This window comes from Panicum virgatum, chromosome 3N (assembly GCF_016808335.1).
Source record: "Panicum virgatum strain AP13 chromosome 3N, P.virgatum_v5, whole genome shotgun sequence".
Lineage (NCBI taxonomy): Eukaryota > Viridiplantae > Streptophyta > Magnoliopsida > Poales > Poaceae > Panicum > Panicum virgatum.
The window spans coordinates 23,363,341-23,386,394 of record NC_053147.1 but is presented as its reverse complement, the minus strand read 5'-3'; the positions used below and the strand labels follow the sequence as shown (position 1 = coordinate 23,386,394).

At 48.2% G+C, this 23,054-nt stretch overlaps 1 pseudogene; it reads left to right on the top strand.

The window, feature by feature from the left end:
- The first annotated feature begins 20,510 nt into the window (after positions 1 to 20,510).
- LOC120665204 lies at positions 20,511 to 23,003 on the top strand (annotated as a pseudogene).
- The last annotated feature ends 51 nt before the right edge of the window (positions 23,004 to 23,054 follow it).

Below are 23,054 nucleotides of genomic sequence, written 5' to 3'. Positions count from 1 at the left end.
AAGCCCAGCGAAGCCCGCGAGCGAAGCACCGAAGACCCGGAGGAGGACCTTCGGCAGGATTCGTCGCGGGGCAAGTTGGACGAAGACTGGACGGCAAGGGCACGCTGGTGAAGACTCGCGAACAAAGGAGCACAACGACGGGCGTCGAGGTCTGAGTGGGCTCAGCCCCAAGGGCGAGGGGGAGAGGCCCGCTGAGAGGCTCACTTGCCAGGCCAGCTGTAACCCACTATCAGTGCTTTTGGTGTAATGTTACCTTGATACCCATGGAATATTCCCGGAATATAGCTGTTAGGGGGCATTACGGAGAATTTACGCCGGCGGGTAGTTGAGCTGCCGGCTATAAATACCCGTGTAACTGTATGTGATGGGACATTGAATACAGAGAGTTATTGCTCGTGCTTTAATTTTCGTGTCGTTACTCTGGTTTTCAATTCTCCAACGAGGCTTCGCCCTCGTTGAACCGGTTGTGATACCTCTTCGTCCCGAAGGGTATCTTACACCAACAGTTTTGGCGCCCACCCGCGGTTCGTTCCGGCACGACCACATGGCAGCAAAGAAGAAGACCAACACCAGCACTTCGGCGGAGGCCAACGCTTTGACGGAGGCTCGGCCTTCGGCAGACCACGCCCTCGTCACAACGACCAACAGCCATGACACCAACAACCGCGAAGACAACAGCGGAGACACCTCGGTCGACGACCTCGCTGATGCAGAGTTCGAGGTTGAGCTCCTTGACATGGGCGTCGCCAGCGAAGATATTCAAACCATGCGAAGAATCGATGCGCGCCTCGCGGAGCGTTTACGCCACGCTAGGCAGGTAACAACCCAAGCCGGCCCATCGACAGCAGCAGTCATGACAAGATCGAAGGGCAAGGAATGAGAACTCACCGCACAAGAGGTCGAAGAGCAACTCAACAGGCTCAAGTAGGAAGAGCTTCGCTGCAAGGCCATGCGGCAAGCCATCCGCGACCGCATAGCGATGCTACAACAAAATCAAGTCCCTCGCCCAGAACCAGCGCCTGTGCCGCACGCACCTCAGATTGTAAGGCTTCGCCCAAGACCCATCGTCATTGAAGAAGAGCTGTACTCCGACGAAGAAGAAGGCGAATACATAGGATGCAGTAGCAGCATCGGCCACAACAAGGAGGCCTCGGCACCCACCCCTTTTTCGGTGGAGTTCGAAGAGCTCCAATAGACGCAACGCATCAAACCGGCCATCCTCCCGCAGTATGACGGAGACTCCGACCCACGAGATTTCCTCCACAAGTACGAAGCGGCAGTCGAAGAAACCGGAGGAGGCGTCGCCTGCAAGGTCAAAGCCCTCGTTCTTTTCTAGGGGGGCTCGCACAGCATTGGTACTCGAACCTTCCAAACGGTCATATCCGCGCATGGGACAGGTGCGAGCGGAGTTGACCGCTGCGTTTCGGGCGCCGAAGCCTGATGAAATCAACTCATTTGACTTCCACAACTTGAAGCAAGGAGGCTCCACCTTACAAGAATACTTACACCGCCTTGTCAGGCTTCGTGTGCGGGCTCCGGACGTGGCGGACAAAACCATCATCGATGTCACGGTTGCGGGACTAAGCCTCGGCCCGTGCGGAGAGTACCTTGAGCGCCGCAAACCGAAGACCATCAACAGGCTCTTCAAGATAATGCAAGAATATTGCATCTCGGATAAGGGCAAGCGGCGAAGGTTTGAAGAGATGAACGAGCAAAGGGCGCGCAACCGCGACCAAGCGAAGCCACACCAGGCTGAGCAAGCAAAGACCCCGAAGGCCGTGAACACGGTCTCTGGTGATGAAGCGCGTGACTCCCAGCCTCAAAACAACAGAGGAGGGAGGAGCGATTGAAGCAACTCCAACCTTAGCCGCGGAGACAACACCGGGCGAAGGCAAAAAGTCCCATACTGCTGCATTCATGGCTGGGACAAGGGACATTGGACGAGCGATTGCCCCCTCGTCAAGGAGAAGAAAGAAGAATTCGACCGAAGCACCAACACCCAGCCGCCGAAGCCCGTCAACTACACCACTCACAACAACCAGCCGCGAGGCCTACCCCCACCTACCCAGTGGCTGTCTCCACAACAACCTCACTGGATTTCGGCTATCCTACACTCTCCCAATCTTTCCCAAACTTCCACTACAACCCCACATACACACCTCCAGCCCTTCCTGCACCTTTGGCACCCCAACTCCCACAAGCCCCCACCCCTTCGGTGCCACAGCAAGCGTGGAAACAACCACCAGCACCACAAGTCCCCATTTACCTTCCCCCACCACCAAATCTAGAACCAGGCCAAGTCCCAGAAAGAGCCAATGATCCCGCCGGAGGTATGGTAAATGTCATTAATGCCATCTCTGGTGGGTCAAACAAGCCTGTGCACGAGACAAAGCGGCAGAGGAAGCACAGTCTCACACGTGTGCGAAGGCAAGCACTTCTGCACCCCTTGGTCCCATGTCCCAATCACGTTCTCTGAAGCCAACCTCAGGCTTCAACACTACCCGCACAACGACCCCCTCATCATCCGTGTCAACATTGGCAAGAACTCCGTCCACTTCGCCAGAAATGACGTGGGTCGAATCCTCGTTGACAACGACAGCTCCGCATATATTATCACGTATCAATGCTTTGTCAAGATGAGGTTGACGGAATAGAACTTGCATAAATCCTAGTACCCCCTCATTGGCTTCGAAGGGAAGAAAATTGAGGCCCTCGTTAAAATCGAATTGAACGTGACTTTCGGCGCAGGGAACACCCAGAGAACGGAGCTCATAACCTTTGATGTGGTAGACATAACCTACCCATACAATGCCATCTTCGGACGCAACACCATCATCAAGTTTGCGGCAGTCATCAATCAGGCATGCCTCTGCATGAAGATACCAACGGCCGAAGGAGTCTTCACGATCCTCGGCAACCAGGAAGAGGCAAGGAGGTGCGAAGACAACACGGCATGTGCCATGGAAAATGTGCATGCAATCGAAGCCGCAGACGCTGAAGAAGAAGAGGAGGAGCCGAAGCCTTCTAAATTCGACCAACCGCACAGGGCAGAGGGGGTCATGCCAGGCGAGCACACAAAGAAGGTACCACTCTGTGAAGACCTCCCCGATCGTACAGTAACAATCGGCAAGGGGCTCGAAGAAGCTGAAGAGATCATATTAATCCAATTCTTGAGGAATAATCAGGATGTCTCCGCATGGTCATCTTCAGAACTGCGAGGAGTCAGCAGAGAAGTCATGGAGCACTCTCTAAGAGTGGACCCAAAGGTCAAGCCATGAAAGCAGTGCCTTCGGACAATGTCTGAGGACCGAAAGGAGGTAGCTCAAGGCGAAGTCCAGAAATTGCTCGATGCGGGCATCATTCGCGAAGTGCAATACCCTGAGTGGCTAGCCAACATAGTCATGGTCCCGAAGAAGAATGGCAGTTGGAGGATGTGCATCGACTTCACGACCCTCAACAAGTTCTGCCAAAAGGATGAATACCCCCTGCCTCGCATTGATACCCTGGTGGACGCATCAACGGGTTCGAAGATGTTGAGCATGCTGGATTGCTTTTCGGGCTACCACCAGATCTTCATGAAGAAGTCTAACAAAGAGAAGACCAGCTTCACAACTTCCTTCGGCACATATTGTTACATCAGAATGCCAGAGGGGCTTCGCAACGCCGGATGCACCTTTAACAGAACAATTGGGGCAGTGCTTGGGAGTCAGCTGGACAGGAACATTTCAACATACGTCGACGACATCGTCGTGTGAAGTAAGAAGCGCGAGGATCACACCTCAAACCTCTGCGAGACCTTCGCCAACCTTCGCAAACACGGACTCAAACTGAACCCGGAGGCGTAAGGCGTGGCAAACTACTAGGATGCATGATCACAGAAAGGGGCATCGAGGCTAACCCCGTAAAAATCGAAACCATAAGAAGAATGCAGCCACCAACAATGAAGAAGGGGGTCCAGAAGTTGACAGGCCAATTGGCTTCGCTGAACAGATTTATCTCATGGTCAGTAGAGAAGTCGCTCCCTTTCTTCAAGGTACTCAAAGGCTCCGAAAATTTTAGTTGGGGGGCCAGAGCAAGACAGGGCTTTCGAAGACCTCAAGAAATATATAGAGAACCTCGCAGTCTTGACAAGCCCTTCGCCGGGGGCAGAGTTGTTGCTATACATCGCGACTTCGAACTCCGCGGTGAGCGCAGCACTGGTGCAAAAGAGTATGGCTGAAGGAACGTTAAAGCAATTCCCAATCTACTTTGTATCCGAAGCCCTGAGCGGGTCGAAGTTGTTGTACTCAGAGATGGAAAAGTTGGCATACACAATGGTAATGGCGGCCCGGAAGCTTCGCCATTATTTCCAAAGCTTCAAGATCAAAGTCCCAACTTCATATCCTCTTCGGGACATGTTTGAGAATAGGGAGGCCTCCGGAAGAATTGGAAAATGGGCAACACAATTGGCATCACACACCATCAACTTCGTCCCATGGAGTGCCATCAAGTCCCAGGTCCTTGCAGATTTTGTCGCCGATTGGACACTAGCAGCACCTTCGCATGATCCTCCAATGATTGAAGCCATATGACAGTTGGAATGTGACGGAGCACATTGCAAGAATGGCTCCGGAGCCTTGGCAGTTGTCATGGCGACTTCGGGCACCCAACTCAAGTACGCAGCCAGGCTCGACTTCGCAGGATGCACAAACAACGTGGCCGAGTACGAATGCTTGCTTCTAGGTCTTCACAAGGCACGAGCACTTAGAGCGAGGAGGCTGTCCATCAGATCCGACTCAGAGCTCATCACGAATGATAACGGCAAAACCTACCAAGCGCTCAAGCCTGAGTTGGCGAAGTATCTTGCAGTGGTAAGAAGCATGGAAAAAATATTTTTGGTTTCAGCGTATGAAGCTTCCCCAGTCTGTGAAATAAGCAAGCAGATGTCTTTAGGCAGATGTCTTAGCGAAGGCTGCAGCAGAAAACGACCCATTACCTCTAGACGTGTTCTTTGAAACACTCAAGCACGGCTCAGTCAATTGTGCGGGCGAGCCGGCGAAGTTTGTCAATGCCATCTCTAGAAAAGACTGGAGAGCCACCATAATGGCCTACCTTCGGGGGCACTTCGTCCCGGAGGATGAGAAGAAGGAAAAACAAATGTCCCTCCGGGCATGCAACTACTCAATCATCACGAAGCCTTGTATCGAGGGGGTGTCTATGCACCACTGTTGAAATTCACCTCGCAAGCCGAAGGCAGGCAGCTGTTACAAGAGATCCACGCAGGCATGTGCTCTTTGCACATCGGCACAAGGGCCCTGGTGGGAAAAGCTTTCTGTGAAGGTTTTTACTGGCCTTCGGCGGTGGCAGATGCCCACGAGGTTATTCGCACATGCTCCAATTGCCAAAAGCATGCCCATTATAGCAAGTTTCCCCCCGGACGAAGTCCACCTCATACCTCCGGTGTGTCCCCTCACTCGATGGGGCATCGACATCGTTGGTCCCCTGCCTACCACTCCGGGCAATTACAAGTATGCAGCAGTGGCAGTGGAATACTTCTCGAAATGGATCGAATCTAAGGCGCTCTGAGACATTACAGCCGCAGCGTTACAGAAGTTTTTCTGGCAGAATATCATATGCCGCTTCGGCGTCCCGAAGGAGGTCACCGTCAACAACGGCAAGTAGTTCGATTGCACCACTTTCAGAGAGTTCTGTTCTCAGTTGGGAACCAAGCTGTGCTTCACTTCGGTGTACCACCCACAATCCAGTGGAGCCGTTGAAAGGGCCAACGGCATCATCTTCTCTGGCATCAAGAAAAATACCACAGAACAGTCGAAGGGCAAATGGGTGGATGAAATGCCGAAGGTCATCTGGTCGCACAACACAACGAAGGACCTTCGGCAGGATTCTTCGCGGGGCAAGTCGGACGAAGACTGGATGGCAAGGGCTCGCTGGCGAAGACCCGCGAACGAAGGAGCACAATGACGGGCATCAGGGTCTGAGGGGGCTCAGCCCGAAGGGCGAGGGGCAGAGGCCCGTTGAGAGGCCCACTTGCTAGTCCAACTGTAATCCACTACCAGTGCTTTTGGTGTAATGTTACCTTGATACCCATGGAATATTCCCGGAATATAGCTGTTAGGGGGCATTACGGAGAATTTATGCTGGCGGGTAGTTGGGCTGCCGGCTATAAATACCCGTGTAACTGTATGTGATGGGACATTGAATACAGAGAGTTATTGCTCGTGCTTTAATTTTTGTGTTGTTACTCTGGTTGTCAATTCTCCAGCGAGGCTTCGCCCTTGTTGAATCGGGCTGTTGTGATACCTCTTCACTCCAGAGGGTATTTTTCACCAACATCCCTCTCGCACAGCCGGCCAAGTCAAGGCCCTTCGCGGGCACGCCGCCGTCTGCCCCAATGCCCGCTGCCGCCTCTGTCTCCACAAGCGCACACGGCCTGGAGAACACCTGAGATGACCGCCGTCGGGAACGTTGCCGGAGAATGCCGCCGCCGTGTGGGTCGCTCCTTGCCTTGTGGATTGGTCAGGATGTCCAACGACGTGCCCGCCTGAGCGCGGGGACGAGTGCGACCGTAACTAGGCGGGGACGTGCCCGCCTGAGCGCGGGAACAGGTGCGACTGTAACGAGGCGAGGACGTGCCCGCCCGAGCGCGGGGACGGGTGCGACCGTTTTTTAAGCCTCTCATCTGGATACAGCTGTAGCATCTATTCGTATACAGACGCACACCTACACCACACACACACACACCTCACACACACCACAAGTATACAACCAGACCTACAACTATACATAGATATCAAGACGTGTCCTTGGAGAGATCACTAGAGTCATCGAGGCTCCGGCGATGGGCGCATCGCAGTCCCTTTGTGGCTCCACGCGTTGAGAGGCTCATCTGAGAATATTTAGGGAACCTACTGTTCCTGTTCCCGGGTGCGAAATCCGCGTCGAGCGGCGCTCGAACGCGGACGGCGGGCGCTCCACCGAGCGGACCCAGCCAACCGAGCTACGGTTCGTTCGCGGGTGCGACCGTTTCTGATGTCGTGGATGAACCGAGCGCCGGCGCGGTGGACTGGGGCACTGTGCCAAGTGTGAGGAGTGCCTTGGAAGAAGCGCCATGATGGGTTCACCGCCGACGCCATTTCTCCGTGCTCCAGCACAAGGTCCGGGTGTTTCCCGATCTGATTTGGTTTGGGTGCCGCGGCTCTCGATGTAAAAGCAGCAAATGAGGTTGCATTGAGTTTATCGTTTCATGCTTATTCCCTGGTAATTGATGATACCTTGTTTTACATTCATCAGCATTTATTCACTGATAGGCCGGTTGGCAAAAGAATCAATTTAATTTGTATTCAGTTTCGATGATAACATGTGGTACCTACTTAGAGCATAGAACCGGTTAAATTTTCTTAGGCATTTGAAGTAGCTAAGGCTTATGTACTCATAATTGAGTTAGGCATTTAAAAAAAAGCATTGTATCCATGTTGCATAAGGCATGCAATTCAGTTTCCCTTAATGCTTGGTACTACTTTACTCACATCTTTTCAGCAGGGTGCTCCAGCCATGGTCATGTCTGTGATGAGATCTTTTCAGCAGGGTGCTCCAGCCATGGTCATGTCTGTGATGAGATTTGTTTGTTTGTAAGAAGCTAGCTTGCCTTGGACTCCATTCGTGACCTTAAACTTCACTGCTATGGCTTGCCTTGGAATTATGCCTACAATTGTAGGATTTGTTTGCTCTGGCCGCATAGTGCTTATTAATATTTTGAAATATTGTCATTCTGAGTTTCTTTTCTTGAAATTTGTTGATCAGGATATTCTCTTGTTAGTTTAACTCGTTTCATTTGATACCCTCTGATTCTTGACTTTATGAAATTAAGCAGGACATTCTCTTGGCTTTTAACTTATGAAATAGGATAGTTTTGCTGGTTAACCAGGTAAAAGATAAGGTTGCTGCAAAAGAACAAAATGCACACTTGTAGAAGCTCTCCTGATTTTTTAAAGGATTTTTTTGCTGTCATCATTTGCGTGTCCATCTAGAGTCTCATCTGATGACAATTAGCTGTACAAATAGCAAAAACATTCTTTAATGATATATTTGCTAAATACATTAAATGGCAGCAATAATAATTGCATGGTAATATTAATAATTCCAAAATTGGAAGAATTTAGACTCCAAACCTTTGCACATGCATGATAAGTTCAGAGTTGTCTTTGGTTATATTCTACCTTCCAATTTTGAATACATGTGTTTCTTTGACAGTTTACATTGCTGCTTATATAAATATAAATGCTTTCTTTATAGTTTGGACTCATGGAGCAGCTGTGCGGCAAGATGATTGGATCTGATTGATGCAATTGAGTCCTGGTAATGCATATATATTTTTTGTGATCATGTCCAGAGAAGTAGTTTGTTTCAAAAACTGATTAAATGATGCTAGGTATTTGTTCCCCCTTTTGTCCTTGCTATTTATTCTCTTTGCTAAGCTGCTTGACCTTTTTCAAAGATTGCCAAGAAGTCAGTAGATCTTGGTGTTTGACCTTTTCTCTATTTGAATGTCAAACTAGCTGCCATAACAGTGTTAGAAGCTGTCTTTGCTGATGGGTGGGTTCAAGACAACTATATTGTGGGAATATATGTAGTCTGAATATATGCTGCTCAAATTAAAAGCATGGTGCACCAAATGGAAAATTAAACTTCAGAAAAAACAAATGGAAAATTAAACTTCAGAAAAGGCCAAGAGGAAGGCATATGATATTTGAAGGAGATATAATGCACCTCATAGATCATTGCTTGTACCCAGTTTTAGTGTAAAACTAAGCCTTTTTGTGTATACTTTACATGTACATTTGTATCTAAATCATTTTATGGTTAATGACATATGTGTACCATTTGATGGTGTGCAACTTCTGTGGATGCTGCACCAGAGATGCTTGTTGACAAATACTCCCTCCATTCTCTTTTGATAGTTCTATTTGAAACATTAAATTATTCTCTTTTTAATAGTCCTATTTCGGTTGATATCTTGGTATTTTTGTTTGCAAACTTAAACACACAAGCAACCAAAAACCAATTCAACGGCATGAATGTAACATACATAGAACCGTTTTATTTAATTTAGAAAGACTAATTTATTTTTTATATGCTAAATTTCTTGTCAAGAAAATAATGTTGAGAAAATTTTAAAATTATGAAAAAAATTGGTTTTAAAATTTAAAATTTGATTTTTCTCTGTGGTTGTGTAATCAATATAATAACTCAATATTACATGTACTTTGTGTAAAATATATATTTATCGTTCTGGACTATGGATCATGTGTTGTGTTTTGTATGTCTTAAATGTACCATAGCGTTAGTACGAGCACAATTACTAGTAAAACACAAGTCTCTATGCCTAACCTAAGCGAATCCGAGTGGGCTCTGCTCCTTATTGGTATTTTATAACGTCAATTTTAGATACATGGTTACTCAGTTTGATCCCGGTAACAACTCCATAAATGTCTTGAAATTTCATAGAGCAATTAATGAAAATAAAGCTATCATGAACCATGAATCATTTCCCAAGCGGACGCAAATAATGGTGTAGCATTTTACCCAGAGTGTATTTCGGTGTGTCATTTATATTTGCACATGGAAGGCGGCGACTAAATTGTGTAGGTAGGCAAGTAAACTAACCTCAATGAAATATTCAATTGCATAAACAGGGTTAAGATAAATACTGGATAAGAGGTAGTGTGACACACAAGTGAACTCAGCTCAGGTAAGATAACAGAGGCAGGGAGCTAGGCAGAAGTTAGCAGATCAGGTCCCTAATGTACTTACATTAATTATACAGTTTTACTAAGCTTTCTATACTTTGCACATGGTTAACCAACTTTAATTATTCTAGCACATACGGAGAACTGTGCAAATAGTAGGCAGATATGACTATCTGGCCATCACAACATTTTATGAACCTCCTACCCCCCTAACCGAATGTGGAGGGTTACGATGGCACAAAACAGAGCTATCACCACCTGCAGGCTACCTCTACAAACCGTGGGAAAGGTCGACATCCAGCAGCACTTATTTAACCCAGACACCATACCTACATTAATAAGCGATACGCTAATATCCCACGTGGAGTCTCCACCCTTCGGATGGACAGACATCATACTAGAGCAAACATACGAATACCAAAGCAGGTACAAGTAAACTAAGGTTGTCTGTCTAATCATGAAATCTGTATCTGACACCGCAGGACATAGATCATGCAAATATAAGTAACTATAAGATAAGTCTATTACAAATGACCGAGCAGTACAAAAGAGATCTAGTATCGAACTCATACCTATTCTTCGAAGTACACCCGGGGACCCGACGACTACTTTGCCTAAACTCCACTAGCCTAGAACTATACAAGAGAGGAATGAGCTTGAGCTTGAACTTGGATGTGTGTCTCTATTCTTACCCCCCCCCTCTCATATTTATAGAGGGTGCAAGGGGGTGTCTTCAGCCGAGTTGCAGCAGCTCGGGCACCACAAACCGCCTTAAGGAAGGAGGGAGGAAGCTTCCCCCAGAAGGGAGAAGGTCGGTGGCACAGTGGGCTAGTCGGCCGATGGCCTACTAGGCCCCACCACCTCAAGCTTCCTCCGGTGGCCTATCATGTGTCTCCTTACCCCTGTTCCACGTGCCTGGTCTTTAGTTATGTTGGTTTGATACTGAATGTGGGCCGTTTACTCCATGTGAGCCTGATTTCTGCGCTCTGATTGGACGACAATTTTCTCCTTAGATCATAAGTTGCTTACAACCTATATTTTAGCTCTATTTCCAACATTGTATATTTTCTAAGAGCATAGTGGGTTTAGCCATTATTTTGGATAAATATGAATGTAAAATATTTAAACTCTCAAGATTTTCTGATCAAATTGATGCTTGAAATTGGTCTCTAGCAAACGTCAACAATCCCTCACTTCACAGGATTGGATAAAGACAGCCCTGTGGCGTGGAGACTACTGCTCTTTTCCTTCCACTACTGCTCCTCTTCTCCTTCCACTACTGCTCTTCTACTTCCTTCCTTGCGCTTTTCTCCTTGCGACACTCGCCCTCTCTCCTGCTCCTCGTCTTCTTCCACCTCCGCCGTCAACCCTCTCGTCCTCTCTCGTGCTCCTCGTCTTCTTCCACCTCCGTCATCGTCAACCCCTTGGCAGATCTCCTAGTTTCCAAGGTCAACATGAAGGATGCTCGGTTGTTGGTGCCGTCCGTCGGTGACCATTACCTGCGGATGGAGCCCGGCGGCCGCCATCCGAAGGATAGAGATGACTTTTGCCACACGTTCATGGGATTTCTCAAGTCACGAGCCATACCTCCCTACTCCGAGTTCCTTCTTTCCTTTCTCTACTACTATCACATTTGCCTACTTTATCTCACACCAAATTCAATTTTTCATCTATCCACATTTGTTTATCTGTGTTAGCAATTTCTCGGTGTCTCTCCTTGTCTCGAGCTCTCCCGCTCTCTCTACTTTCTCCGTGAGGCAGGAGGTAGTGCCACCATAGGGAGATGCTACCTCCGGCTCCACGACTCCACCTAGTACATTAGGCTCAAGATGTGCAACAACTAGAGACAGTGGAGGGAGCAGTGGCTCTACGTAGCCCACACCAGGAACGACCTCGATGAGTATGACGTCCCGACAGTTGTGCCGCTGTCCGACGGCACCTGGACAAAAGCTGCCACAAACACCGACCTCGTCAACAACTTAAAGGGCCGCATCCTGTCCCTGAAGGCCATCGGCTTTACTGGGGCTATGGTCACCCGCGACACCGTGCGGCGCCGTATCTCTCCGTTGAGGAAGCGCCCCCGCCTGCCTTACTGCTACTACGGTGATAATGACACTGCACGAACATTTCCCGGTGGTAAGCTCCTATTTGTTTGTCTCTTCTCGGTTTTGCGCACCAACTAGGCTCACCGCTCATACACATGGATCAGTTATGCATAGTGGAGGGCAACTTTAGCACCCAGCGGCTCGAGAGCTACTTGGAGGAGATCGAGATTGACAAACAGGACATGATTGATCCACCTGTGAGAGCGAAGCCCTTGTGCGATCTAACCACCCCCGAGAGGTGGGAGCATATGGAGGGTCTTCCTCGGGTGGACTTGCTCGGTGCTGATACACGGTCGGCGCAAACCGCCCTGACCGTTAGGGAGCCGGAGGAGTGGTCTGCGGCCGGTGCGCACGCTCCAAAGCGTCCCCGCCCAGAGGACGAGGCGGGGGCATCCCTGGAGCTCTCGTGGACCCGCGCAAAGCTCAGCTCGATGGCGAGCACCATCCTGGACCGAGAAAACAATGAACCTGAGGGTCTGTGTTACACCCGGTTTACAAAAGAACATAAACCGAGCAATCATATACGTGCCAGGATCAAGTCACACGTATATACAACAGAATGAACAGTATATCATAGCACATATCACGTAAAAAGATATAATAAAGCGAATACGAATGTTATTTATTACAATAATGACATAAAAGTCTGATACAGCGGAAGCGAAGTACAAAATACGAAAAAGCTCTCCGAAGCTGAAGCAGGGCGCCACAGGGACGTCGACTGGGAGACGAAGCACCTAGAAGTCCTCGTAGTCCTGGTAGCGCTGGACGAACTCCCTCGTGTCGGCAGGAACTGAGCAGCAGTAGCGTAGCCAAGAGGAAAAAGTAGAGAAGAGGCAAGGGTGAGTACACAACTTGTACTCAACAAGTATAACACGAACTATGAGGCTCTAGGCTGGCTGACTCAACTGCATTAGCTTTTAAGTGTTGGCAAAATTTTATTAAAGCTATTTACTACGAGTTGATGAATTACCATTAACCCAGTTACATAGTAATTAGTCAAGTTTAATCATGTAACTACTGAGAAACCAAACCAAAACCAAGCCACCAAGGTAACCCCGAGAAGCACCTCCCCCGTCGGAAGGAGATAACTTCACTAATCAAAAGGAGGATCTGGGCCGCTCATAACCGTGAGCACGGCTAGTATAACAGTTTTACACTCTGCAGAGGTTGCACATCTTTACCCACAAGTCGTGAGCTACGCCAGGGGTTCATCACACTTCCTTAGGTGAGATGACTAGCGACTCACTACGAGGCCTTTAAAAAGAATCTCGTTGGTAAGGCGTAACCGCGAGAGTTAGGTCGGCGACGATGGGGCCCACCTCCGGGGGTACAAGCACAGGAGCGCAATCTAAGCACAGACCAAGCCGGAGGAGCAGGGACCATTGAAGCTTACTACTCTTGCCCCGCAGGTAAGTTACTCCAAACCAAAAAGATCTAATTATTACGCCAAGTCTATCCCATTCTAGCCTTGTGGTAGCGCTGTTGTCCCAGGTTGTCGCTCTATGAACCGGTCCTTATGGAGAGTGGCCAACCAAGCACTAAGCACCGTGCTGGCCCCCTAAACCATGTTTCTATAAAAACAACTTTTAACGAGACGTGAGCCACTCAAGCCACACAGAGTGCCACACTCAGAATTAAGTTCAAGTAAACCATTAATCAAATTAATTAAAAAGGACCAGAGTGTGTTATAGCGCAGCAACCTAGCACAACTAACCATAATGCAACCCAAGGATATATATAAAGGATATAAAGTGGCTAGGAAAGTCCTTATAGGCATACAGTATTAAAATGCAGTATGAAATTGTAATTAAAAGTGATAGGTTGTTCATGTTATACTTGCCTTCCTCGTACTGCTCCTGCTGCTGCTCAAAGTGGTCAGAAGACGGGTGCTCCGGGTACTGGTACTGGGGCTCCTCAACTGGATCAGCGTCTACTCACGAACACATGGCCAAAACAATGCACAACAATAAGCATACAAGCAAACTCTAACAAAAAGCTAAAGAACAGTACATCAATACATAAAAACAGCAAGAAAAACTAAGCTAAAACTATTCTACGCGTTACAACGATCGCGTGGATATAAAGAACGCTAAAAACGGAGCGAAAACGCATTTTCTAGGCTAAAAACAAGTCCTAGGGGCTTATTTGTAAGAAAACTGAAGTTTTAGGGGCTTTTCTGCTAAAACCGAGGGCTGAAATGTAATTATACATTAGTTCCAGGGTCTAGCGTGCAAAAACGCCAAGGGTGGACGGCGGGTTCAATATTTAAAAAGCTCAGGGGGCTGTTTGCCAAATTCTGGGCCAAACTGCAAATATTTTTGAAAAGGGAGGGACTGCGGGTTCATTTCCAAGAAAGGCGAGGGCTCTTTAGCAAATGTGATAGGCCGAAGGGGTACGGTTGGATCTCAGCCGTTGGATCCGGATCTGATGGTCCAGATCTGATCGGTTTGGGATCTAATCACGGGCGTCCAACGAAGATCGGGCGGCTCTGGATGGATGAGGCGCGGGCGGCGGTGCGGGGCAACGCCGGCGACGTTTCCCGCGGCGGCGCTCGGCAAAACTCGCCGGAGTTCAGCGATTTCGAGGCTTCAGGGGTTGGTTCGAGGTGGGGTTTGGCCTGGGATGATCACCGAGACATGCGTGATCCACCCAAGGCTTCTGCTGGGCGCGGGGAGGGCCGGAGCGGCGGTTTCGACGGCGGAGGCGGCTCGGCGGTCACCGAGTTCGCCGGAACTCGGTGCCTGGGCGCCTAGAGCGCGCCAGGGCCTACGGGATCTAGCGCACAGGGGTCAAGGGGCCCGGGCGGTGCTCACCGTGGGGTCGTAGTGGCCGGAGTTGCGGCGCAGGGAGGTCGTCGTCGTGAACCGGCGGCGAAGGCGGGGCGTAGCTCGTGGCCGAGGTCGAGGAAGGGGCCTCCGGGCGCCTGAGCGGTGCGGGTCGACGCGTCGTGATCCTGCGAAGCCGGTGGGATGGTCAGCGTGAGCGGAGCGGCACCAACGGCAAGCAATTGCTCGGATCGGAGTCACCTGCGGCGGCGGAATCCGGGGAGAATCCGGCGCAGTCAAAGGTCGAGGTTGGGGTTGGATGGCCGCAGTGCTGCTCCTGGTGCCCTGGCGAAGCTCCTGCAAGGTTGGCCGGGGTGGTGGCACGGCGGAGCGGCGAGTCCGCGGCGGCGCAGGGGCTCTGTGCGGCGGGGCAAGGCGAGGTGGGCGGAGCTAGGGTTTGCGGGGCGGCGCGTGGGGTGGATGGGTGCAGGGGGGGTCCGTGGGCGGTATTTATAGGGCGGCGGAGCGCCCTTGGCGTGCGCGCCCGGGCGGGGAATCACGGCGAGATTCCCGGCCGGGAGTTGCGCTGCGCGGGGGAGACGGATCTGTCAGGCGGGCCCGGGGGCGCAGCGAGACGGGGGCGGGGAACGCGTGCGGGCGACGCGGGCTGCGGCTGACGGGTGGGCCCAGCGCTGGCAGGTGGGCCGAGGCGTCAGCGAGACGGAAGGGACGGGTGACGCGCGTGGCGTGCGAGCGGGCTGCTGCGCGAGTGCGCGCTGGGCCGCGCGCAGAGGGAGCGGGCATGCTGGGCCGGTGTGAGGCGGGTGCGGGAGAGGGCCGAGCGGAGGAGGGGGTGAAACGGGCCGGGCGCAAGTGATGGAGAGGAGTGGGCCGCGGCAAAGGGTGCTGGACCGGGCCAGGCTGGCTGGGCTGAAAGCTGGGGTGGTTTGGGCTGGGTTTGTGTTGAGTTTGGGTCCGGTTTGGTTGTGGGTTTGTTTTTCCTTTTCTATTTCTATTTCTATTCTATTTCTCACTCAAGCTCAACTATTTGAATTCAAAAGAAAATTTGAATTCAAACCCCTATGAAATCAAACAATGAAAACGATGCATCAGCATGAATGCAACACAAGAATTAAACCTATGATAAATTTTAATCATTAAGGAACAAAATTGAATTAAATGCCATACTAAACACAATAAACCTTAGAAATTTAAATAAAGCCAAATAAATTTATTATTAAATGCTGAAATTTAAATTAGGGTGTTACAGACTGGGATCCCACGTGAGCGGCAGCGTGTCTCCTGGACCAACGCCAGTCACAGTTGGCACGACGGTGAGTGGTTACGTGCCCGCACCCGCGAGCTGTGCATTAGCGACAACGAGCACCACGGGTGCCCTTGGAATCGAGAGTTGTTCACCACTACAGATCGGGCCATTTGTCCCGGTTCCAAAGGGCCATTTGTCCCGGTTTTGGAACTAGGATTCGGCTGCCGGGACAAAAGCTCTGGAGGCTTTTGTCCCGGGTGGTAGAACCGGGGAAAAAATGTCCCTCACGCTAAAATTTGTTTGCGCCCTGAGGGATTCGAACCCAAGACCTATTGCCTGGCGCATGGCTTCCTTGCCAACTCACCTAAGTAGTACATGTGACTCAGTAAAGAATAACTTCCTTTTGAACTATCACGTGGAGGGGCCTTTTGTCTGGGTTGGTAACACCAACCGGGACAAAAGGGTCACCTTTTAGTCCGGGTTGGTGTTACCGACCGGGACAAAAGGGGTCCTTTTGTCCCGGTTGGTGCCTCCAACCGGGACAAAAGACCTCTGTCCCCCCCCCCCACTGCTGGCCCGGCTAGCCGTTGGACCCGGGACAAAAGTCACCTTTTGTCCCGGGCCCAAAGGCAGCCGGGACAAATGGCCTGGAACAAAAGCCTGTTCTGTAGTAGTGGTTGTGCCCCGTTCTTCACATGGTTCACATATTTACTTTCTTGTCTTGCAAGAGTACATGATCTTTTTCGAAGTATTAACTATAAATTAACTAGAGCTAATGGGATTCTAAAAATATGGACACGACTTAAATTAGATCAATCGCGCGGCCACTCTGTTATGCATGCATGTGAAGGAAGGGGAGAAAGAAACAAGATGATAACGCAAAGCATATGCATGCCCATAATTCTAAAATAAAAAAGATTATAGTTTCAAAAGAGCATCGAAATTAAAATCGGATTACACCGTTGTCAGTGGCGAAGCCAGCTTTGGAGTCTAGGGTTGGCTTCCTCCTTCTCCCTGCATCTCAACCCTTTCTTCATCTTTTCCTTTTATTTTCCCCTCTCCTCTCCTCCTCCTTCCTCTTTGCCTCCAATGGAGTTCCTGGGGCAAGAGAAGCTTAATCCCCCAATAACCCCATGCTGGATCCACCCTTTACCGTTGTGTTTGTTTCAATAAAATCTTTCTTCATATTTTGATGATATAAAACTTTTGATACTTTTTAGTGTATTCTAATTTGCCTATGATATTTGCCAAAATTAGTTATGTGTTTACATAATGTTGCATCGCATGCCCTGAGTTATCAATTAAAACGATATTGGTGTTTCATGTTGTAAAGATTATTGCTTGGTGTTATTAGTGGATAAAGGTAAATAATTTTGTTGGATAGGTCAATGGTTATCACATGGTCAATAATAGGCAACTTTAGCAGATTGATTGAGCAAGTTAACTAATTCATTTTGTGTCTTTGAAAAATGTTGTCGAAACATATACAAGTGGGGTCTTGTTTTGAAGGTCTCTACGAAAGAGATATAATTATGCAATTGAAATTTAAAGTTGATGAATGGTTTAAGAACTACAACTTTTAAAGTTCTAAAATTGCCTGCATGTGGCGTTGTGCATGTGGTCGAGATAATAAACTATAATAAAGTCATTATCAAAAAAATATTATTTGCATTATTTATTACATTTTAAGTTTTCTTCTTAATAAAATATGTGTCTAGACACGTCATAAAAAAGAAAAAAAACTAACCCATGACCGATCGTGCTGACGCGCTAGTGCGCGACGCGCAGCCCTGCCTCCGGCCTATCTCGCATTCCCGGCTTGCAACCCTACGTGCAGATCATCCTATACTTTGCTCTGCATTGAGCTAGCCACCCACGGCTCAGCAATCCTATACCTTTTCTGATATGAAGTTAGCTTAAGAAATATTTGGGGTTTTGGTGTTTCTACCCTCGTTTTTAGCTCCAATGGTGATGTTACCCTTATTTTTTTAACTTTACATTTTTACCCTCACTTTTTCAACATGAAGGGAGAGTCTACCCCCATCTGTTAAGTACAACTAACGGTGTTAACTTTTATGCAAAAGAACAAGTCTACCCCAGCTGCTTCCCTCTCTCTACCTTCACGGACATGTGGGCCCAAGGGGTCAGCACGGCCCAAGCCGTGTCAAGGCAGGCCGGCGCCTTGACCCAGGGCGAGGACGCGCCCACGGCGCGGCCCCGCGCGCGCGACGCGGCGGCGACGGCGCGGCGAACGGCGGCGCGGCCAGGCGAGGACAGAGCAGGGCGGGAGGCGCGTGCACGACGTGTTCCAGGGCGAGGTGAAGCTCACCACGGTGGCGGACGGCGAGGAACGGCGGCGGATGGCACGCGCGGCGAAGGCAGGCGGCGCCGGCGGGAGGGGCTCGCCGGGGCTCCTGCACAGCAAGGAAGGAGGCCAGTTAAGGGGCGGAATCGGCCGAGGGGGAGGAGAAGCTCCCCACACGAGGAATCGAGCCACGGCTCACCGCAGGCGACGAATCGCAGCGGCGACGGAGCTCCAGGCGGCGGCGGCAATGGAGCCCCAGCTGCCCTACGAGCGCGCAAGGAAGGGGAAAGGCAACTGATATGTGGGATTCTCCTTCAACCTTCAGCCGCCTTTGTCCTTTCTTCCATGGTGGTTGTCCTGGGGGTGAGGACGATGGGGGAGGTGGAGAGGGCGACGAGAGAGGGGTTGCTGCGCGGGAGCACCACCGCCGGTCGCCAGGAGGAGCAGAGCCTGTGACGCCCCATGCGCGAAGCGGGATGAGAGGACGGAGAGAGGGGATGACGACGAGAGAGGAGCCGCAGGAGCACTTTTGTCCTTTCGGCCGCCTGTCTTTTTTTTGCAGTTTATTTTAACCAGTACCAACGGTGTTACATAATAGGGGTAGACGAAGGGTTCGTTTGAGAAAAATGAGGATAAAAACGCAAAGTTAAAAAAACGAGGGCAAAATCACCATTGGCCTTCAAAGTAAGGGTAGGATCACCAAATTCACAAAATATTTTATCTACTTTATATTACCTCCATTTTGAAAACTGATTGCGCCAATATGTTATACGCAGCTAGACGAACAAAACTAGACCCCACTTGCATATGTTTTGACGATGTTTTGCACTAGGAACAACTTATGTGATGACTTGCTCTTTTTCGAATGCAACTTATGTGTATATCGGTTTACTGTGGTTGTAATTTATGTGTATACTGTGATGACAATTTATGTGTATAGCAACTTTAGTTCTTGTGTCAACTCATGTGTACGAGTGTATGATATATTTTTGTTTATAGTAAGTTATATCTTATATGTGTAGCAATTTTATTTTTATGACAATAAAAAAAATTTGTACTAACTTTTATCTTATATGTGTAGCAACTTATATGTACAAAATCTTCCGTTTCTATAGCAACTTACGTCTATAATAAATAGTAACTTGCTACCGGTATAAAATATTTTCAAAATATACGAAAGTGAGATCTAGTTTTGTTCATCTCTTCGAGTAGAATGCAATTGGTACAATCAGTATTCAAAATGGAGACAGTACCAAGGAGATAAAATATTTGTTACAAAGAAAGTTTACGTAAAGGAAAATCTAGGCAAGTTAGCTGCACATAGGGCAGGAAGCAAAGCAGGGGGAAGGTGGGGGGTCGCACGCTTTGCTTCAGGCGAATCGTCGCGCTGTAGACTGATCCTATCCATATGGTTATACGTACACTCTCCGCGCGAATCGTCGCCTTGTAGCCTAATCCTATCCATATGGTTATACGTACACTCTCGTTCAGAGTAGACATCCTTCTGAACCATAAAGGGCAACCACTCATCCTAATAGACGATAAACTTAACTTGTTGGTGACAATATTATTTTGTAATGGAGGTCCAATCCTTCTGAGAGATCTGCTCATTGTCTAAAGGTGTCCATCGTTTAGATGAGACCGTTGGTGGCATTATTATACCTATATAATGGAGTTGTTAATCCTTGGAAGAGAAATATATATGAGATCATCAACTGTAAAAACGTCGTGTTAATTCGCAACGTTTTTTTCAGATCGAACTATTCCTGTGTTAATTCTTTCTTTATGAATATATCAACTTACTTATATTACTATCGTATACGATAAATGGCTATTTTTTTTATAACGGTGTCATTTTTTGTTGAAATTTTCAGCCGTGTAAAACGACAAACTCGGCTGTCACAGATTTCACCGTTCCGTTTCCGACTAGGGAAGCGGCCCCACACAAGGAAATACGGAGTACAGTATAACGTTGCATCTTTTCAATGGTAAGAGCAACTCCAACAAATTGATCTTTTCCTTTCCTCTTTCTCACCATATAGGGAAATCTCCTTTCTCAATTTCAACATATATGGAAGAAGTACTCCAGCAAATTGATTTTCCCTCTTTCTATATGAAAAGGGAGATGTGATGTCTCCCCTTTCTATTGGGGATTGGAGAGAAATTATTGGGGATTGAGAAAAAATAAAAGGGAAAGGGAGATGGAAAATCAATCTACTGGAGTATGTTTTTTTAACATCAATCCTCTATATTGAGAAAAAATGGAAAGGAGAAAGGAGAAGATCAATCTGTTGGAGTTGCTATAAGTATCCAATTTTCCCTATTTGCTTCCTCCCCGTTCTGTCCTCCCGGCTAGTCTCCGCCCCGCCTCCAGAAAGATGTCGGCGGCGACGGAGGTGGCGCCGGTTCAGCAGCGGGGCCATGCGAGGGCGGCGGTTTGGCAGGCGGTGTCGGGGTGGCTCGGCCTGCTCTTCCAGATCCTGCTCCGGATAGTACGCGGCACGCCCTCCTCCTGGGCGCAGCTGCTCTCCTTCGTCGGCCTCCGCCACCCGCTCCTCCCAGACGCCGCCCAGGCGCAACCGTCGCCTGAGGTGGCCTTCGTGCAGCTCCCCTCCGAGGCCCCCGCTGACACCTCGCCTCCGCCGCTCAGGCGGCTCACGGTACGGGACCTCCAATCCTCCATGCTTCGGCCTGCTAGTCACGCGAAATGATGTTGACTTTGGTAGTTTGGGGAGAGGTCAAGGATCAGTTGGAATTATGAGGTTATTCGTAGTATAGAACTGCGTGTTAAATGGATATGGTTCTGTAGCTGGACTCGTGGGCGCAGGGCACTACCGAGTTGAACTTGAATGGTAAAAACTGAAAAGGTGTGATCATTACTTACACAGCTCTTCAGCAAGTTCAATTTCGAGATTTGGTGTGTGTTACGATTTGTTTCGAAAGGCTCCAGACTAACTGGTTAGCACTAACATGATTCTAGGCTATAATTTTGGATAGTTCGTTAGCTGTTCGCCTGTTATAGTTAATTAGTTATCATCGTCAAGACTGCTTGAATGAATTTCCTATGATACCCACATAATTTTCAGGTGGTGCTTGACTTGGATGAAACTCTAGTTTGTGCTTATGATCATCTAGCCTTCCTGCGACTCTGCGCACCCATGCTGTTGAAGCAGGATTGCATTGCTTTGACATGGAATGCACATCGCCTGTAAAGGCAAGTATAATGCGGTGTCATTTGTGCCTTTAAGTCTTCTCTTTATCTATTGCTTTTTCAGTATAATTCTTAGAAGGGATTTACAGGAAGTTATGCTTCATGGTTTACAGGATGCTGAAGGAAGGCAGAGGGTAAATCGTGTAACTGTCTTTGAGCGTCCTGGTTTGCATGAGTTTTTGCAGCGAACTAGTGAATTTGCTGACCTTGTTCTCTTTACACCTGCTTTGGAAGGTTTGATCTTCTCAACTATTTGTATCTTTTGACAACAAGAGCAAGTTGATTCCACCTCACGCCATGGATCTGTGCTTTTACCCAGGCTATGCAAAGCCTCTTGTTGACAGGATAGATGCACACAACAGATTCATTCACCGTCTCTATCGTCCATCTACTGTTACTACGTAAGTTATCATTGCCATTTCCATAAGCTATTAGTGATGGGCTGTTCTGTTTTTGAGGTTTCTTACTCATAAAATAGTAAAATGTGGCCTCAACTGCATTCAATTGGAGGGTAAGTTTCAAGTAGAAATTTACAATTCACAAGTGATTCTGCAACAGCTTGACAGCACTCTGTTCATGCTCATGGAGATTCATCTTTTTCTTTTGGTTTGCTGCTGACTTCACTACCTTATGTAGTTATGTTCTTGTTTATAACCACTTCATGTGAACCACTAATCTGGCTTTAATGATGCTTCCATTATCTGTCCTTTCATGCTGATGGTAGTTTGCTTGTGTACTCTTGGCTTTTGTACCAGTCTGATTGGACAAAGTACTTTTTCAGTGAGTTTTAGTCCTTTGATGCATTAACTGAACTGGTTCAGTCTTCTGCTTCTGTATGTTTACAATTTCAGGGAATACAGAGAGCATGTCAAAGATCTTTCTTGTTTGTCCAAAGATTTCCAGAGAATTGTCCTTGTTGATAACAATCCATACAGTTTCTTATTGCAGCCATTGAATGGAATACCTTGTATTACATTTTCAGCTGGACAACCTGTTGATGATCAGGTATACTGACTAACTAAATCAATAATATTTGGCTCTACATTTAGAAGTTCTAATGTTACTGATCTATTAACATGTCCTGAAATTTTAGCTTATGGGAACAATATTCCCGCTTCTCAAGCACCTTTCTCTGCAAAAAGATGTTAGGCCTGCATTGTATGAAACGTTTCACATGCCAGAGTGGTTCCAAGGACAAGGAATCCCACAAACTGAACAGGCAGTTTAGGAATTGTGAGCCACATATTGGATTATTGGAAGGCTCAAGACAGCCAAGCAACTTGTGAGAATGCTTGTACAATCTGTATAGATGCATGAAGAATCTGTTCAATGTGGAGTAATTGTGTTCAAGGGGAGGGAAATAGATAAAATTGAATTGTAATTTAGCATAATTATAGTCATTTATTGGTGATGTGATTCTTAGTTTATTCTTGTATAACACTTCTTTCTGTTTTTGTCAGTGGCAGTTCGATGATCTAACAAATAGTTCCACGGACCTGAGGCATTAAAGTTCTAGATGGTCTTTTAAGGTCTTAAAACAAGGAATACACCAATGCTGTACAAGCATATAGATATGTGAGGGGAGAATATCTGTTTTTGCACGGTTTGGCATCTTTCATGGCAGGCCTCTTATCTTTATTACATCTTAGCAA